The following is an 18,783-nucleotide window of genomic DNA, read 5'->3' as shown; positions in this document are numbered from 1 at the left end:
GCTAAATTAGCCTCCGTAGGTCAGCAGTGGCAAGCCTTAAATAAAAAGTGAATCACACAGTGCAATCCTTCTCCAGCACAACCATGTTCGCTCGGTGTTTCTAATGGCTAAAATAGTATGACAAAAGAATTCTATCAAAAAAAAAAAGAAAGTCAAATCCATATTTTTAAACCACCAAATGATTTCCCAGAATAACTAAAGGACCACATTTTTTTGCTATGAAGTCTAATCGAGGGAGCTATGTTTCTAAGAAAATCAAAACCACAAGGCAGTTCTTGAGACACAAGGAACGGCTGAAAGGGCACGGGGTTTGATCTTGCCTGTGTGGACACGACCCAGACACTAACCCAACAAGTGAGACACCTCCCTCTCCCACAACATCCCTGCCATGGAGGAGACGACTGAGCTTGCCCATCTGAGCAAGGCAAGTGCTTGCCAATTTTAAGACGTCATAAATCGAGCCATGCTTCAGTCTCCAGCTTTCTGAACTAATTGTCGTCCGTAAAGTTTCTTCCTCCTTGATGCAAAAGGTGGGGGAAAACACTGCCAGATAAGGAAATGGATGACTAGTCTCCATCCTGACATGTTGGGATGGCTTATGAACATAGCAAGTACGTGATGAGATCTGTAAACTATGATCAACGAATCTGAGCATACGGTTGTAAAGATGGCCAATCGGCATCAAGGGAATCTTTTCGTGAAATATTCCACCTTGTTCTACAAAGTGCTTGTACAGAACTCTGTTGCTGTTAGCCTGGGAGGCTGGCCTGTAACACTTGGAATAAAATGTCTGAAGAACAGGGAACATTTAAAAAGGATCTGAATGGGGCCTGGAGAGAAGGCTTAGCAGTTAGACTTCTGCTAAGTCTAAGCAGTTAGACTTCGCATTCGTGGAGAACTAGAACTCAGTTCCCAGCATCCAGCAGGGAGCTCACAATCACCTCTAACCCTAGCTCCAGGCATCCAATGCCTTCTGGCCTCTGTGGGTTCTCATATGCATGTACACACACACATACATACACACACACACACACACACACACACACACACACAATCAAACCAGAATTGTGGCATGATGAGACACGCAGATGTCAAAGTGTAGTGATGAGGGAAGATGCTTGCTCTATTACTACAGTCTAGAACAGGAATTCTGGCAGAAAGCTGAACACTTGGGGAAGGGTACACTAGAGAAACAATCAGAAAGACAGGGCAGAGGTAATGGGAGATGGATATTTGTTCTGGACCAAGACATTAGGAAAAAGAACTTCTGGATTCCCTAGATGAGGTTAAAAAATTTGGGAGAAGAAGGTTGAGACCACCTCGGGAACCTTAATCTTGTCCAGAAATTGGAAAATGTAGGAAATGAATGAATGGGTGGCATGAGAGGAGATGGCTAACCACAAACACACAGGCGTGCTTTCCTTTATTTAAGACTGAGGTTTCTGCTGGCTGAGAGTCGCTCAGTTTTGACCCTCTTCTTGCTCTTGAAATAGAGCTCTGTAAGGTCAAAGATTGTGGAAAGGTGGAAGGGTTGACCGGACTCTGCAGATGGTAGGATGCAGGCCCAAGTAAAGGGCTCTGTGGTGGGAGTTGTTTAAGCTTGCTTCCTGTCCCCCTCACCCCGGGTTCCCCCACACTCCCCGCTCCCCGCTCCCAGCTCCCCTGACCACTGGCCCCTGCTCCCTGCTCCCCATTCCCACCATACAGTTTCTTCCCACACTCTGCTTGCCAGCTTCGCTTCTATCCAGCCTGTGAGTTACCTGGTACTGGGACAGGCAGAGCATTTGGAGGAGAGAGGACCTAGCAAGGTCCAAAGGCTTCCTAAAGGCTGGCAGAGTACTAAGAGCTCCATGCTCAACTCCCAAGAATGTGTCAGCACAGCAAAGCCAGGACGGAGAGTACCAGGCCCCTGGCCCCAGGCTGGGTACTGACTCTGCGCCTGGGCTACCTGCCTCTATTTTTAGGACCACACATGCTCCCTTCCTCCAGCCCTCTCCTGCGATGTGTAACGGTCCTTACAGCTCTGAGGAGGGGAGTGCGTGCATGCATGTGTGGGCAGGGGTAGGGGATGAGGTGGCAAACCTGCTGCCGCCCCACTGAAAATGTAAAACAAATTTCCTCACCTCCTATCTCCTTCTCCTCTGTCCTCAGGCAATCTGGTTATCCTTAGGTTAACTTTGTCCCAGGTTATCCTTCATCACACCGGATTTTTTGGTCTCTGGATTATTTGGCTGTGGTCTCCTATTTGTGGTCCATTTCCTATTTAGAGGACCAACAGGCATGGTCCTTCTTGTGTTAGCATGTTGAGACTAAGAAAACATGTATTAAAAATAAAATTCTGGGAGATCTCTCAGCAGAAAAGCTCCTGTAGTATGAACCTGATGACCTGAATCTGGTCCCCAGAACCCTTGTGAAAAAGCGTTTGGCAGTGGGCATCTGAGACCCAGCTCTCCATCAGCAAAGTGAGAGGCAGAGATAGGAGAAACTCCCAGGACCATATAGCTTGGGATAGTGAGTGCAGCGGGAACAGTACAAGAAACCTTCCTCAACAAAGTGGAAGGTCAGAACCCTCTCCTGAACATTGTCCTCTGGTATCCACATGCTGTCACACATGCCTACAGACAGACAGACACAATAACAGTTACCACAGTAATAGCAACCTTTGATTAAAAATAAAGGAAAACCTTATGACTCAGGTGCTGGAGACACAAAAACAGTTACCACAGTAATAGTAACCTTTGATTAAAAATAAAGGAAAACTTTATGACTCAGGTGCTAGAGAGACTGTACTTGAGTTATTCTTCTGTGTTCTGCAACTGATAACCATCCCTAGACACCCCAGTCTTAAGCTGTGATAAGAACATAATTACCAAGGTCCTAAGAGACTTAATGAGGATGGGGAGAGGTGAAAATTAGCTTTGACTGCTGAACATGACTACACGTTTGACAGAACATTTAATAGATTAGCAGAATTATAGGCAAAGAAAAAAAACATCATGGTATTTTCCATGTTTAGCAACAATACACAAAGAATTACCTTCCCAAAACCTGCCTCGCTTGCCATCTGACATCAAAGCTTGTGCTTCCCTGTCGCCCCATGCTGACTCCCTACCTGTCACAAACCTTGTAAGCCTGCCCGAAGCTGCAGCAACCTGTGATGCTTTGAGACACTGCAGCCACGTGCTCTACTCTGCATATTATAATCCTGTAAGGGCTGGGACGGTGGCTCAGTGCGTGCCTGGATTTCTACTTCCAGCATCGCCTGCAGGAACCAGCAACTGAGCAACAGTACTAGAGCAGGCGTGGGCGGCTTCAACCTCCACGGAAATAGGTGAAATCTGTGAGAGCTGGGTTGTTACAGTGGCCACGTGACATGGGCATTTGCAGGGGGTTGGGAAGGGCTCAGAGATGCCGCAGGAACCGCCTGGCTTGGTGAAGAGTCGGGGAAACGTTCCAAATAATTTTCAAGTGTCCTATTAGATATTCATGCTGAGAAGGTGGGAAGCACAGTTATTTAAGCCTAAACTATAATTCTGTGTTACAAATGAAGCAAGTATTCTTTACTCTGAATTCTACTGGACTGCAGTGACCGTGCAAATCAAAGACCCATTTGTTTCATGCAAAACCTTACCAAGAACCCTTCATTTGAGAAAAGGAAGTCACTAACAAGAATGCTGGCTGTATTATTTTTAACAAGCATTTCAGTTGGCTCCTGGCGTTGCTATGTTGTGATAACTTTGAGTGTTCAAAAATATTTTTTTTGGCCTTTCTCTATTTTAAATTTCCATGGGAGGCTGGAGTAATAGTTAGAAGTTAAGAGCACTGGCTGCCCTTCCAGAGCCTGGGTTCAAGTCTCAGCATCCACATGGTAGCTCACAACTGCCTGTAACTCCAGTTCCAGGGCACCCAAGGTCTTCTTTCGGCCTCTTCCAGTACCAGACACACTCAGTGCACAGGCATGCATGCAGGCAAAATATCAATACATAAGCAAAACACACACACAAAAATTTAAAAGGTCATGGGCCAGCAAGATGGTTCAGGTGGTAAACCCATGTGAAATACAAGCCCCACAACCAGAGTTCAATCCCAGAGCTGCAGTGGAAAGAGAACCAACTCCTCAAAGTTATCCTATGGCCTTAATATACACATACAAACACACACACACACACACACACACACACACACACACACGTGTGCGCACACACACACCCCAATCCAATAGTTGGGTCACAAATGAAGACAAAAAATGCTGGGCATGGTGGCCCATACCTGTAATCCCATCATTTGTTAGGCTCACAATGAATTATCACAAGCTCAACCAAGCCTGGGCCACATGTCCCAGGGTGAGACACCGGAGGAGACATATCAACATTCAGTGGGTGTTCTTCTATTTTTATTATGTGTAAATTGAATTGTTTTTCACTCCATGGATATGCAAACACTTGACTGATTCACTGTGTCTTTTAGTCTTTCCAAGTAAAATATAGTAAAAACTGTATTTGTTTCTCTTTAATACTATGGTTAATTAATATATTATGTTTTGAACTCGCATGGATACATGATACTTAAAGTATTATTTCACAGTGGTGATGATAGTGTCACACCTTTAGTGTTAGACTAGTTTGAGTATAAAGAATCATTTGTTGGAGCCAGCAGGAGGCATACACTTTTAATAGAAGTACTTCAGAGGCAGAGGCAGGTAGACATTTATGAGTTTCAGGCCAGCCTGGTCTACCTTGTGGGCTATAGGACAGCCAGAACTACAAAGAGAGACCCTATCTTAAAAAAAAAAATCGTGTGTAAAGGAAAGAGCATTGAAGGAAGGCATGCAAGAGGAGGATGGTGATTTTGAGACCTGTTTGGGCTACAGAGAGGTTTCCAGGCAAGCCAAACTACATGCCAAGACCTTGTGCTAGTTGGAGAGAAAAGGCAGAGGGGGTGAGCTCTGGATTTGGACAGACACTTGGAATCAAAGACATTGCCCTGCACTGTCTTACACATTTCACCTGTACTGTGAGTTCCAGTTGTCTCCCCTGTGCATCGTGGTAATTTCTAGAGGTTCTGGAAGGAGCCATCACTTTAAATAAGCTGGCTCCCTGAGCACACTAGAAACTCAGCAGTAATTACAATCTTCCTCTTCCTTAGTGTGCACTTCCCTTCCCCCACCCACATTTACACAGACAGGAAAATCAAGCTAGGAAGTGGGAAGTACAAAGAATACAGAAAGAGACAGAAGTAACAGGGATGGGTAACATTGTAGCCACAACCAGAACAAGGCCTGTTGTCAAATGAGCAACACCTTGGGAGGCTGAATCAGAACTGACCCTGGCTCTTGAAGGAAATGGTGCTAACAACAAATAAACAGCCACCACTACATGAAAGTGACACACGGATGTGTGAATCACCATGACAGTGTTACAGATTCGAGGTCTCCTTAACGCTGGCACTGTGTACCCCTCCAAGGCCGCTTTAACACTGTAACTTAGGAACCTGTGACTTTTACAAACTGATGTGTGGATCCTGGGCGTCAGCCACCAAATAAAAACAAGACTCTATCTCCAGGGAGATTTTTATACACATAACAAAGATGCTTTCTCAATGCTTGAGTTCTTCACTCACTCAGGCACTAACAGAGGGTCAGACACAGTTCTGAAAGGCGAAGATCCTGCCACTAGCAATTCTAAAGTCCTTTCCTGTCTTTCAGATATTCAGAAAACCTGCGAGACCTCACTGGTGTCAGCTAAGTCCAAGCTTTGACTTCCAGCTACCCGATTAACAGCCTCCACACTCAACACACAAGGTGGTGTGTGGGTTTGCTTGTATTGTAACCCAGAGAAGCCACCTCCATCTTCCCTGGCCTTTCTCCTCTCTAGCTCAGTAAGCATTTAGCCCAAAAGTATTTGTTAATTAGTTACTACTCTATGAATAATTAGTTTCAAGGACCACCCTTGGCTAGCTCAGAAGTTCATCCTCAGGAAACAGGAAAACAACAGAAAGACTACAAGAAACCCTTCCAGGAGACACGCAGACTTTTAGGAATCATTACATTTTGGACCCTCCTTGAACACACAGAAGTAGTCCCCCGCATCAGGAAGACTGTTGGCCACCAGCCATCAGATGCTGACAATGCCATCCCTCGCAGGTCTGTCTCTTCCTTAGATCCACTCCTGCTCTGCCTCTACCAGCCATACAGAACAGACGTTTGGTATGCTTCTAACCAGATTCATTTTTATAGCATAGGGAAAAGTGATGGCCACACAGTAATGTGTACATAATCTGTACCAAGCATGCACAAAGCCCTGACCCTAAGGTTCAAGCCTTAACACCACAAATTTAGGAAGGTGGGACAGGTGGATCAGAAATTGAAAATCAAAAGCTGGCTTAATGGGTAAGTGTGCCTGTCACCAAACCTGATGACTTAAGTTAGAGTCCAGGATGTACATGGTGGAAGGAGAGAGCCAACGCCATACACTATCTTCTGACCTCCACAACCATAGCAGCACACTCCACACAGAAAAATAAAGGTAATATAAACATTTAAGAAGCTGAAGGTCTTTCTTGGTTACGGATGGAGTTTGAAGCCATGTGGGACACTGCCTCAGTTTACAAAGGGGCCTATACTGAAGTGACAAAATTATAAATGTCATCAATTAGGAGCACCAGCTGCTCTTGCAGAGGACCCAGGTTCAATTCCCAGTACCCACAAGGCAGCTCACAACCGTCTGTAACTCCAGTTCCAGAAGATCCAATGCCCTCTTCCGGCTGTCTCTACACCTGCATACATGTGACACACACACTCATAAATAATTTTTTTAAATTATAAATATCAGTGTGAAACTCATTACCATAAAAATCAAGACTGTGGTTACTATTGCAAAAAAGTGGGAGGAAGCACATTGAAGGTTCTTTTGGGATATGGTCTGTCTCCTTCACTCCTGGCTTCAAGAGTGTTCAACACCTGCACTATCCATAACATTGGTCTCCTGTGCTCTCCTCTGCTTATGTTTCTTTAACAATAAAAACTCTTTCAGTGAAGGATGAAAGGAAGAAATGTTGGCAAATGTTTGATAGCTGCTGGTGCTAAGCACAGGAATAAATTATATTACTCTCTTATCTTTGCATGTAAAGTTTCCATAATAAAAAGCTTAACAATGATAAAACTTTTAACTGTATCTTCATGCTGGTCTCTGCCCAGAGTAGCTCTCATAATCATAGAGGAGAGATTACAAACCAACAGTGTGACGCAGTTCCCGATGCTCAGGGGAGATGTCCTGAGGTAGTGGGAAGGACGACTCTGGGTGGTCTGCACCCTCCAGCTAAAGAACGGGCTCCTGGGAAATAGCAGAGGGAAAACTTCCAGAAAGAGGAGAAGATAGTGCACGGCCGGCCTAGAGAACAGCACACGTCACATGCCTGGTGGCCCATGAGGTAACGCTTGGCCTCTCTTCCCTTAATTTAAGACATCTCAGAATGCTCAGCAAGGCGTCTCCTCAGTCTTTGCCTGACTACGCCACAGGGCACTGCAGACAGGAGACAACCAAACCCAGGAGCCACGGGCATGAGAGGGTGCTAGCCCACCCACACTTCACCCTGACACTCAGAGACCCTATCTGAGAAACTGGTTTGTGACTCATCATGTAGGGCACAGAAAACAATGTAGTCCCTCCAGCAATGTGTGTGTGTGTGTGTGTGTGTCTGTGTGTCTGTGTGTACAAAATGAGACACTCTCGTGGAAGTCAGAGGGCAGTGTCAGGGCCTCACCTACCTTGTTTGAGGCAGGCCCTCTCTATCGTAGTTCCCTGCCACGGTCTTCAGGACAACAGCTCCAAGACCCCCAGGGACTCCCTGCTCTCCATCTTCCTGCAGGGCACTGGGATTCTAGACTTGCTGTCATAGCCATCTTTAGGTGGGATCTGAACTCTGAACTTAGGTCCTCGCACTAGCACAGCCAGTGCCATTGTTGCTGAGCCACCTGGCAGCCCCAGAGAGGGGTGTATTAGCCGCTTGGTCTAGGGCGGTTCATTACAGCAGCCCAGACCATCAGGCCAGGTTATCTGAGTGCCCCTATCTCTTGCAAAGCAGACCTACTGCAGAGTCCAGATAGAGGGAGCAGAAGTGAGGGCCCCACCTCCAGCTCCTTCAGGACAGTCTGCCCTGCTCAGCAGCACTCAGCATCTCTCAGCTTCTTCTTGTTCCCCGTCTTTTATTCACGTATTTGTGTGTGTGCGCACGAATATGAGCACATGCCCCAGCAGAACACAGCTTGCAGAAGGCACTGCTGTCCTTCTGGATTCGGGTCCCAGGTGTGGAACTCGGGTTTCCAGGCTTGGCTACAAGCACCTTTGCCCACGGAGCTGACTCACCAGTCTCCCTCCCCTTTCTTGAATTTTTCACGTGAAAATGAAACTGTGTTCATAGGGGAATACTAAGCTCACAAAGTGACTGTTAACACATTTGTAGGTTCTCAGGCAAGATGGTGCAAGCCCAGAAAATACCAGCAAACCAAACATTATTTACAAAGAAAACAGCAAATGCATGGTCAATTAAGTTCTACCTTCAGAACAAGAGCCAGGCCTTTCTGCACCCTCTAAAACCTAAGTCACTTTCCGGTCCTGGAGAATAAAGCCACACACGCTTAGGAGAATTTAGTCCCACAACTGTCTATACTGTCAGCTTCATCCCACTGTGTCCACCTTATACATTCACTTAGCAAAGGCTTATGGAGCGCCTAGCCATCTGGTGACTTAAGGAACAAGACTTTTTTTACAGCTCAGTTCTCGGGAAAAAGAGAGGTCACTGAGCGTAACTCAGAGTACCGATGACACAGGGCACAGTCTGTACTGTCACTGTTGGAATGGGTAGGGCCATAGGGAAAGGCTCTCAGGGGAATTGCAGCTAAGTCTGGAATGTGAGTTTTAAAAAAACTGAAACAAAAACAACACAGTGGAATGAAATGCCTGAAAATTATAAAATGTGACTCAGCTGGTGAAGTGGCCAACAGGCACCAAACCCTGGGTCCACCCCACAGCCCGGGCACGGTGGGTTCATTATCATACACATGCATACACATACATGTACCGACACACACACATAAGGGGCTGTGGATGGCTGTATCTCCTGGGTAGAGTACGTGCTTAGTGTGTACAAGATTCTGAGTTCAATCCCCAGCCCCTCTTATACACACACACACACACACACACACATGTAAGAGTATAAGGCAGAATTTGAGTGAAGAGATACTGAAAACTAATGGCTGCTGGAGGGGAGAGTGATTTTTCTTCAATAGTGTAGCTACTGGGAAGTCTCTTGTCACCAGTAGTAGATCTACGCTCATACTCCCAGCAAGCAACCCTAACTAAACTCACAAGTCGAAGCAAAAAAGATCATGAGGGGTGGCTAGAAAAGAGGGGTTCCCAGCGGCAGTGCAAAGAACAAGACAGGGCAATGGGAGGGGAATCTGACCAAAATACAAAATATATATATCAAATTATCAACGAATATATTAGAAAATTAAATCAGAAACAAATGGAAATGAAGAAGAAAAAAAAGAGGATGGAAGAAAGGAAGGCTTTAGGTTTAGGGGTAGCAGTCTGGGGGTGAGGCCATCAAAGCATAGATTTGCCCCATGCATGCCCAGGACATGGGGCCAATCCTACAACCATGCACGTCAGTAAAGTTGTTCATCAGGCCTCTGGTCCAGCTTTGTGCAGATTGACCTGACATCCACACTCTGACCCAGCAGGCTGCCAACGCTCCCTCAAGGACCAGCCGTTTTCTCCCTCCCACTCTGCTGGGCCTACTTCATTGTCCTCGGAAATCAGCAGTAGCTTTAATTCCAAATTCCCTGCCCCCCATTCTTGTGGCATTCTGGTTTGTGTTCTTGGAGCGTGGGGGGGGCTCCCTCAGTCTTCCTGGAGTCCACTTATGTGAGTCAGGAACAGTAGCTCCTCCTCCAGTTATCTGTGCCACTGACAAGTGTTTGTAAAGACCGAAAAACATATGTTCTCGGGAACTGCCACAGAAGCACACAGTACTGATTTCCACAGGAGCTTGGTGCTGGTGCCAAGGAGTCGAGAAGGGAAAGTGCTTCTGGGAAGCCTCATAAGGCAGCTCCCTGTGTGCTGTAACTCAAAGGAAGTACAGCTGCAAATACCACCATGTGTGAGATGGGTATGCTAATTAGCTTGACTGCAGTGAGTACACCGTATTATATATATATGTTATCAATGTATATATACCTTAAATACGCATGGATGGTTTTATGTTAAAGGAAGATATGCAAGCATGGAAACTTGAATTTGAATCCCTATTTGGGCTGTGCATTTTTATAAGATTAGCACTGGGAAGCAGAGAAAGCAGATCCTGGAAGCTGGGTGGCCAATTGGCCTAGCCAAAAAGGCAAGCTTCCAGGTCAGTGACACACCATGTCTCAAGGCAAGCAAAAAAAGAAAACACCCAACACCTCCCTCTCCCTCTGTATGTGCACAGAAAGGTATGTGTGCACCTGCATGCTTCTGTGCTTGACACATACATACACACACACACAAACACACACACATTTTCCTCACTGGAGACAGTCACTGCTCTTCCATACAATGTAAAAAGTTAATATCTATTGAGCATCAGTACTAAATATTAAATGCTAATGATGCAGAATTATAAATACTAAAATTTGTGAGGATTCTTTTATCCAACAAATACACTTTTAGTAATAAACATAAAATCATGGGGATATAGTTCAGTTGGTACAGTGCTTGCCCAGCATGCACAAAACCCTGGATTCCGTCCCAACACCGTATAAACTGAGTGGCGGGGGGAGGGGTGCCTGTAAGCCCAGCCCTCATGAGGCTGAGGAAAAAGAATTTCTGTGAGCTTGTGGATAGCTTGGGCTGCATAGCACCCAACTCAAAACTGTGTGAAGCAAAACAAAGTTTCCAAGGATGTTCCAGGTCAGGTACAGCTTTTAGGCCTTGGAGTTGAACCAGTAAACAAAAACAGAAGCAATAGCCCACTGAGGCACTTTTGTTCTGTTCGGGACCCAAGACAGAAAGTAAGATCATTAGGACAGTAGAATGTGGTGGAGGAGAATGAGGCAAGGCAGTAGTTAGGGGTGCTATGCATTCAGAAGGGACGACCAAGGTCGGCCTTGCCAAGAGGACATCTGCCAAGGGGAGCAGCGTGCTGCTTGGCTTGTCAAAGCCAAGATGGTGAGAAAGCCCTCAGGGGCCTCCTGCATTCAAGGGACAGCCACACAGCCAGACTGGCTGATAATGAGAGACCATGGGGCCTGGAGTCCATCATGGCATTATGGCTGGCCGCTCTTCTACACGAGATGAGATGCGTGGAGGGTTTTGAGCACAGCCCATTAGAGACTGCAGCTCTGACAGAGTTTGACCATAAAGGAAAAGTGAGAATGGTAAGCTCAAGAGATTGGTGAAGTGGAAATTTCTGGTTTCTTTGAAGACTCAGTTTTGTCATATGATATTTTGCTGTAAGCTGGGCATGTGATATTTTACTGTGATCTCTTGTGTGAGGGGCGTGACTTTGGCCAGCTGAGAACATCACTGGGTGGACTCTGGGGAGAGGAGATAAAGAGAGACAACACAGTGAGGCTTTGCTTTTTGGATCTACATCACTGCGCTGATCTTCATGCTCCAACACCTGACTTCAAAGAGAGGCGTTCCAGAGAACTTCTCAGCAACCCAACTGAGTCTTCTGGCTTCCACTGATTTCATGTTGCTGCTTGGTGTTGACCTTTGGACTGGACTGCTGGTGTCCTGATGACTGAGTCTGGTAATCCCCTGAAGACTCATGGACCCTAATCAGCAGGAAGTAGATAAAAGAGGACTACAGACCTTTAACTACTAATCTCCTCCCTTAGGTTGGGGGGGTTGGAAGGAAAATAAAGGTGCTTAAGAACCCTAAATAAAGTAGGTTTGGTGAGAAATCTAAGCCTATAGATGGGAACAAAGGATAGGTATATGGCTCAATAAGTAAAAGCCACCCAAACCTGATGGCCTAACTCCGAAGCCACTTACTCAAAAGTTGGATGCAGTGATGCCGATCTGTGGTCCCGGCACTCAGAGTCAGGGTGACAGTAAGGTGAGAGTGAGAGCGGGCAATCAGCTGGAAGCTGGTAGGCCTGTCCTAGCAGCAGCAACAAGAGGGGCCCTTCTTCAACAAAGCGTAAGGTGAGAACAGGCTCCAGAGATGGGAACAGATGCCTTAAAAAGAACACTGGTAGTTTTCCTTTAAAATAAATAATAAAATATTTTGAAATTAAGAGCTTCAAATTTTAAAATCATATTTTTAAATTTGTTTCTTTGCTAGACATGATGACATACTCCTTGGTCCTAGCTACTCCAAAGGCAGGACTGACTGAAGCCAAACATTAGAGGCAAGGCTGCAACACAGTGAGACCTCCATCTCAAAGGGCAGTGACACTCGCTGCCCACTGAATGCTTCACCCATTCATTCAATAAGCTATTTGGTATCTAACTATACAGACTGACAAAGGTTGCATATCTCTAACCCAAAATGTTTTCAAATATATAAGTGTCAACATGGCACAAGCAGAAAATTCCACACCATGTCTCATGTGATGGGACAGACAAAATCTGGTCATGCACACCGTGGTCTATAGAATTAAGTTCTGGCTGTGAATACAATGAATATAAAACATAAAATTAATTTTGCTATGTAGATAAAGTATATATGAAACAGACATTCATTTCCTGTTTAGACTTAGGTTAGGTTCCATCCCCAAGACATTTCATTAGGCATATGCAAATTTTCCAAAGTATTTTTTAAAAGTCTGCAATATCTTGGGCACAAGCACTTCTGGTAAGGGAAATCACTGACCAGTAGAATCAAGGCCATGGAAATAATCCCTGAACCCCATAAAGAAGCAGAGTCTGAGTTTCTGGCTTCTTGGATATACAAGCTTCTAAGCACATCAAATGCACAGCCTGCTGCTGCAGTCCTTCTTCGCAGTAAGGATTTAAGAAGACACGTCATGCCACCAGCTCCTTGCTGAGCAGTTACGGCAGTTAAATATTCAGGACGCCTCTTCAGCAAAATGTATAACCATGCTCAAGAGCTCAAGAGCTACAGCCACAATGACTCAGCTGTTTACATAACCTGAATATTTTTTTAAAGAAATATGTTAGGGATGAGGGAAATAACGAGTGGTTAAAAGAGCCTACACAAGCATGAAGACCTGAGTTCAAATCAACATACATGTGAAAACCTGAGTATGGCTGTGCATGCTTGTGAGCCCAGTGTTGTGGGACAAAGACAGGAAGGTCCTAAGAGTTCGCTGGCCTCTCATGCTAGCTGCAATGGGGAGGGTCAGATTCACTGAGAGGCTCTGTCTCAAGGCAGTAAGGCAGAGCCCAGAGGAAGGTTCCCCATAATCTGCTCTGGCCTCTGCATTCAAACACCATCTGCATGTACACACACACTCAGATGTGTGAGCCAAACGTGGACGCCATAAACACATACGTATGCCACCCCCCACACACACCCCACACACATACATGTGCACACACATGCACACATACATACACACATATCCCACCCAGCTCACACACACACAACAAATCAAACAGGAAAAATTGCTATTCAGTTTTTTGAACAGATGTTCTTCATTTATGTGATGAGTTAGCCAGACTTTTAGAGTCAATGACTCTCTCTCTCTCTCTCTCTCTCTCTCTCTCTCTCTCTCTCTCTCTCCCCTGAATTGCTCATTTGGTTATTTGGGGGAAAAGCATCCGATAGAGGCTTTTTGCATAATTGGCCATCTGTTTCAATGTAATGATCGAAATTGTCTGCACCCAGCCAACATCAGTACCAAATCTGAAACAATTCACAGGCTTCATTCACTTCTTCCTCCAGGGAGCGTGAAACAGCTGAACAGTCATTTCATGGCAGCATCTTCCTGGCTTTGTACATGTTGTAGTGCGTCATGCTGGGTTTTGTAGAGGTATTTCATTCAGATACATGACATGCTTTGACTGTATTCATTCCTGTTACACGTCCTGTCCTGTCAGGTCCCTTCCTTTTCCCAGTCTTGTTTCTACTTTCATGACATATACATGTTATTATATATGTACACACACATCATATACCATCTAGGATATATATGATATACATGAGAATATACATGATATATATGTGAAATGTGCATTGTCTGAGTCCAGCTTCTTTCACTTAATATGATTATCTACAGTTGTACCCATTTTCCTTCAAACAACGTAATTGTATTCTTTTACAGTTGAACAAAGCTCCATTGAGTGTGTGTGTGTATATAGACAGATATGTAACATATAATTTTTCTGTCAGTCCATCAGTTGACAGACACCTAAGCTGATTCCATAACTCAGCTATTATGAACAGTGCAACAATAAACATGGCTGTGTCCGTACCTCTATGGCATGCTGACTGAAAGTCCTTGGAGCAATTGCCCAGAAGCTGCAGTGCGACTCTATGGCACTAGTTTTGGGAACATTTATACTAATTTCTTAGTAGTGGCACTAACTTACATTCCCCCAGCAGTACAGAGATCCTGTTCTCCCTCCCTTCCCTGCCAGCGCTTGTTGCTGTTTGGTTTTGTTTGTTATTGTAGTTGCTCTTGTAGCCTGTGTATGATAAGAACAGTGCAAACATGCCAGGTGGCACGTGTGCAGGGCAGAGGACAATTTTGGGAAGTTGATTCTCTCCTTTCCCCTTGATATGGATTCTGGGTCACTAAGTTTTTAAGGCAAGGGCTTTCTCACTAAGCCATATCGCCAGTCCAGCTATTTGTTCTCTTTAATGAGAACAAGTGTGAATTCAGTAAATGGATATCAATGTGGTTTTGATTTGCATTTTTCTAGTGACTATTATAACATCTTTTGGGTGCAAAGACAAAAAAATATTTTGTGTTGAATTGAAAAAAAATCATTTGGTTAAAAGGCTTTTCTTGGTGCAGGGCTTTAATGACAGCACTCGGAAGGCAGAGGCAGGAGAATCTCTGAGGTTAGCCTGGTTTACAGAGCTAGTTCCAGGATAGCTAGGGCTACCCAGAGAAACCCCGTCCTCTTAGAGAAGACCCAGGTTCAGTTCTGAGTGGTCACGTGACAGCTCACAGCCATCCAAGCACTGATGTTTCTTCTGACCGCCAAGGGCATTGCATGCAGCTGATGTACATTACAAACCCACACACATACAAATTTAACAAATAGACATTTTTAAAAGTTTTCCTGGCAGGGCGTGGTGGCACACAAGATGTCTGTGAGTTCCAGACTAGTCAGGGCTACCTGATATAACATGATGTGACATGCTTTGTCTCCACAAAACAGCATTTCTGGATTTATATTCAGAATTTGAATGCAATTCATAAGAATGGCTCAGCTTCTGTGTAAGACAGAATGAGCCAGAGAATGAGAAGAAGCCAGGAGATTAGAACAGATTGCTGGGGTTAGACTGAGCAATTCAGAGGCTGAAAAAGAAGCCAGACTGAATAAATTACCTAGGAGATGGATTTGAACCAGAACAGCTGAATTGAACCAGCTAGCGCAGAGCTCAGTAAGAGCTATAAAGAGTGAGCTTATTCAGTAAGTCTCAGAGGCTGAAAACGTTCTAGGCCTAGGTTAGATTGTATGATGGCTAGAAGCCTCCAGGACTAGGCCTAGGTTAGCAGACAGAGGCAATAAGCCTTCAAGACAACAACTGAAGCAGGAGAATAAAAGTTACTATTACAATAAGCTGCAACAAAACCCAGGAGGATAGAGTAACCGCACTGCATGCTAGCACAGCTGGGAACAGGGTCATCTCTGGAAGTCGGCCTGCACCTGTCTCACCTGACCCCAGACTCCTTCCTCTTCCTGGAACAAAGTGTCTGTAGCTCTTGGGACAATGTTACAACTGTCTCTGCAGCCATTTCTCCAGAGTCAGGAGGCTGACTCTAGGCCATTCTCTTAAGGGAGGCGGGTTTGTTGTTGTTTCATTTTGTTTTTTAATACACTAACATTGCAAAAAACAAGGGTGCATTACCATATCCCTCCCTGAAGAACAGGGTAGGAAACTGAACCACCATATTGGACTTTTTGTTGTTTGTATTTTCTTTTCTTTTGTTTTCTTAGACAGGCAGGATCTTGCCATGTATGGAGTCCAAGCTGGCTTCAGACTTGCTCTGCAGCCTAAGCTGGCCTCAAACCTGCGGTCCTTGCATCTCAGCTTCAAAGTGCCTAGATTACAGGTTTATGCCAGCACCCCTGGCTTCTCGATCCACACCTGATGGTTCTTGGTTTTGTCTATCGTTTACTTAGTGCCCTGCAAAGAGTACTCAATGGGCACATAAGTCACAGAGAAACTGTGCCTGTGTGCTTGGTTTGATTTCATTAAGCAACTTCCACGTCCGTGTCAGCTGCTGGGAAGAGATTTATCACCTGACAATTTCTTACCTGTGTGTACTGTAATCTCTGTAAGCTCTCCTCCCATGCTCCCTTATCCCTCTCTAACTATTGCCCAGCACCACCCATTCCCAAGAATTCCCTCTCCCACTGCTGTATCGTTTTGTGTTTAGCTAGGGCTGCCTCCATGAGAATGGGTGTGGAGCTATCTATTCACTGGAGTATGGGCAAGTCCCAGTGTCTACACCACTGAAGACAAAACTCTCTCTCTCCCAGCAGCCCTCAACAGCCAATAACTTCCCAGGGAGGAGCAGATGACCGATATTCTGTCCTGCATGTTCTCATTAAGGGTGTTTTTCCCCGATTTTTTTTTGGGTGGGGGTGGCAGTGTGCCACAGCACACTGTACAGGCCAGAGAGTAGCTTCTGGGAATCTGCTTCCTTTCTCCCGTTTAGGTTCTGAGGATAGAACGCAGCCGCTCAGCTTTGGCAGCAAGGGCCTTTATCAGCTGAGCTATCTCACTCTCTATTAATTTTTTACAATCCAGCTAAAAAACTGATGTTGATTATATGCATAAACACAGCAATATACACATATTGTTGCTGTAAAATCTGTTTACGGACTTTGCACATCAAAACACCCTATACTCACTATTATCTTGGAATTTTATCTTGCAAGCCAGTACACTGGAAACTGAAAACATTGACCTTAGCTATCAAGCTATTACTAAAGGACTGGAAAAACTGGTTAGCAATGCAGCTTTGTAGATTTTGGGGTCAGGAAGGAAATGGGCTTAGATGTAGGCTCTGCCATTTACCGTGGATGATTTTGAATCTGAACCCCAAAGCCCTAGCTTCCTTTCTGTGAAGCAAGAACACAATAGTTCTTGGGGATTAAGTAGATTGACTAAAATCATGTCACCTTAGCTCAGAACAATGCATATGTGAGTGATAAGGAAAGCTGCTCGTGAAAAACACTAAGTCTGGAGTCCCTGGTTACAGGAGAGAGTTTAACACTCTGCAGTATTATGCTAACAAACTGACTAGCTTGGAAACCAGAGGACCCACGCTGAAATCTCAGCCTTGCTTTCTTTCTCCCAAGCTACCTGACCTTGGTCAAGGCCCAGCCCCTTGCACGTCAGCCCCTTATCTAACTGGCCTGTATCAGTGGTATTAATTACAGTTTTAGAATGCTGACCATATCCAGTGTACGACAGCTTTATTGGCAGGTATTCTTCAAACTTGATAGATCGCTGATGCTGACAGAGCCAACCTTAGCCAAGGTTACCCAGCTACGGCATGATGGTACAACCTGGCTCCACAGTCAACCATATCTGGCCAACCTGTCACCTGCCCCATTCGCAGAAGGTGAAAGGACAGTATGACTTTGAAAGTACTTTTTTAATTAAACTGTCCTATACAAACACTGTGTTATGATGGCAATCCTATGCTAAAATAAATAATCAACAAAAACACTCTGTGATTTGTTGTTAGAGCCTTGGAACCCTGAAAGGACAAAGACTTGCACTTTAAAAACTCTTTTCTTGGGGCTGGAGAGATGACTCAGTGGTTAGGAGCACTGACTGATCTTCCAGACAGCCCTAGTTTGATTTCTGGCACCTACATGGCAGCTCACACCCAGTTCGAGGGGATCAGACCTCACAGACACATGCAAACAACATACCCCCACACATAAAATAATTGTTTTAAATCTCAAAAAAATTAATACAAATAACTTTTCTTTTTGAAACTTTTCCTTGACATCAATTTCATTTAAACAGACCTGGTAAACAAATTTAAAAAGAAAGATAAAATGAAACACAACACGAATAATTAATTACAGAACAGATGTATGGAGGCCATGCTATGGCAACCAGAAGTTACTCTCTGCTTCTGAAAGCCTACAGCAGAAGAAAAAAAAAAAAAAAAAAAAAAGCCTGAGCTTCAAAGAGACAAAGTGTGTGTGTGTGTGTGTGTGTGTGTGTAGCTCCATGTAGAGGCCAGAGGACAGTCCTGAGCATTGCTTCTTGCGCTCTAGGATTTGTTGGTTGGTTGGTTGGTTGGTTGGTTTTCAGGTTTGGTTTTGGTTTTTTACTTTGAGACCAGCTCCCTCACAAGCCTAAAATGTGCCGGGCAGACTGGTTGGTTCAAGCCCCAGGATCGTTCTCCCTGGGCACTGGGGTTACCGACGGGTTCGTTCTTCTGATGAGTTCAGGAATTTGCACTCAAGGCTCCCCTGCTTTTGCCGAAGCTCCAAAACATTAACCTCACCTCTGCATTTGCAGGTAGCTCTCGTGCGTGGTGTAAGCACAAAGGGCCCACGAAGATCCCCATAAACTGAAGCATCCAAAGTAGGGCCTATGGCGACTCCGGTTCCTGGCACCATGTAA

At 45.0% G+C, this 18,783-nt stretch overlaps 1 protein-coding gene across 2 annotated transcripts in view; it reads right to left on the bottom strand.

Moving 5' to 3' along the window:
• The window catches only part of Gipc2 (GIPC PDZ domain containing family member 2), a 60,298-nt gene that overhangs the window by 40,610 nt on the left and 905 nt on the right, over positions 1–18,783 (bottom strand). The gene's annotated exons all lie outside the window — the stretch shown is intronic.

The sequence above is a fragment of the Psammomys obesus genome, unplaced genomic scaffold (assembly GCF_907164565.1).
Source record: "Psammomys obesus unplaced genomic scaffold, mPsaObe1.curated_primary_1811, whole genome shotgun sequence".
Taxonomy (NCBI): domain Eukaryota; kingdom Metazoa; phylum Chordata; class Mammalia; order Rodentia; family Muridae; genus Psammomys; species Psammomys obesus.
The sequence above is the reverse complement of the archived record's forward strand: the minus strand, read 5'-3'. Positions and strand labels throughout refer to the sequence as shown.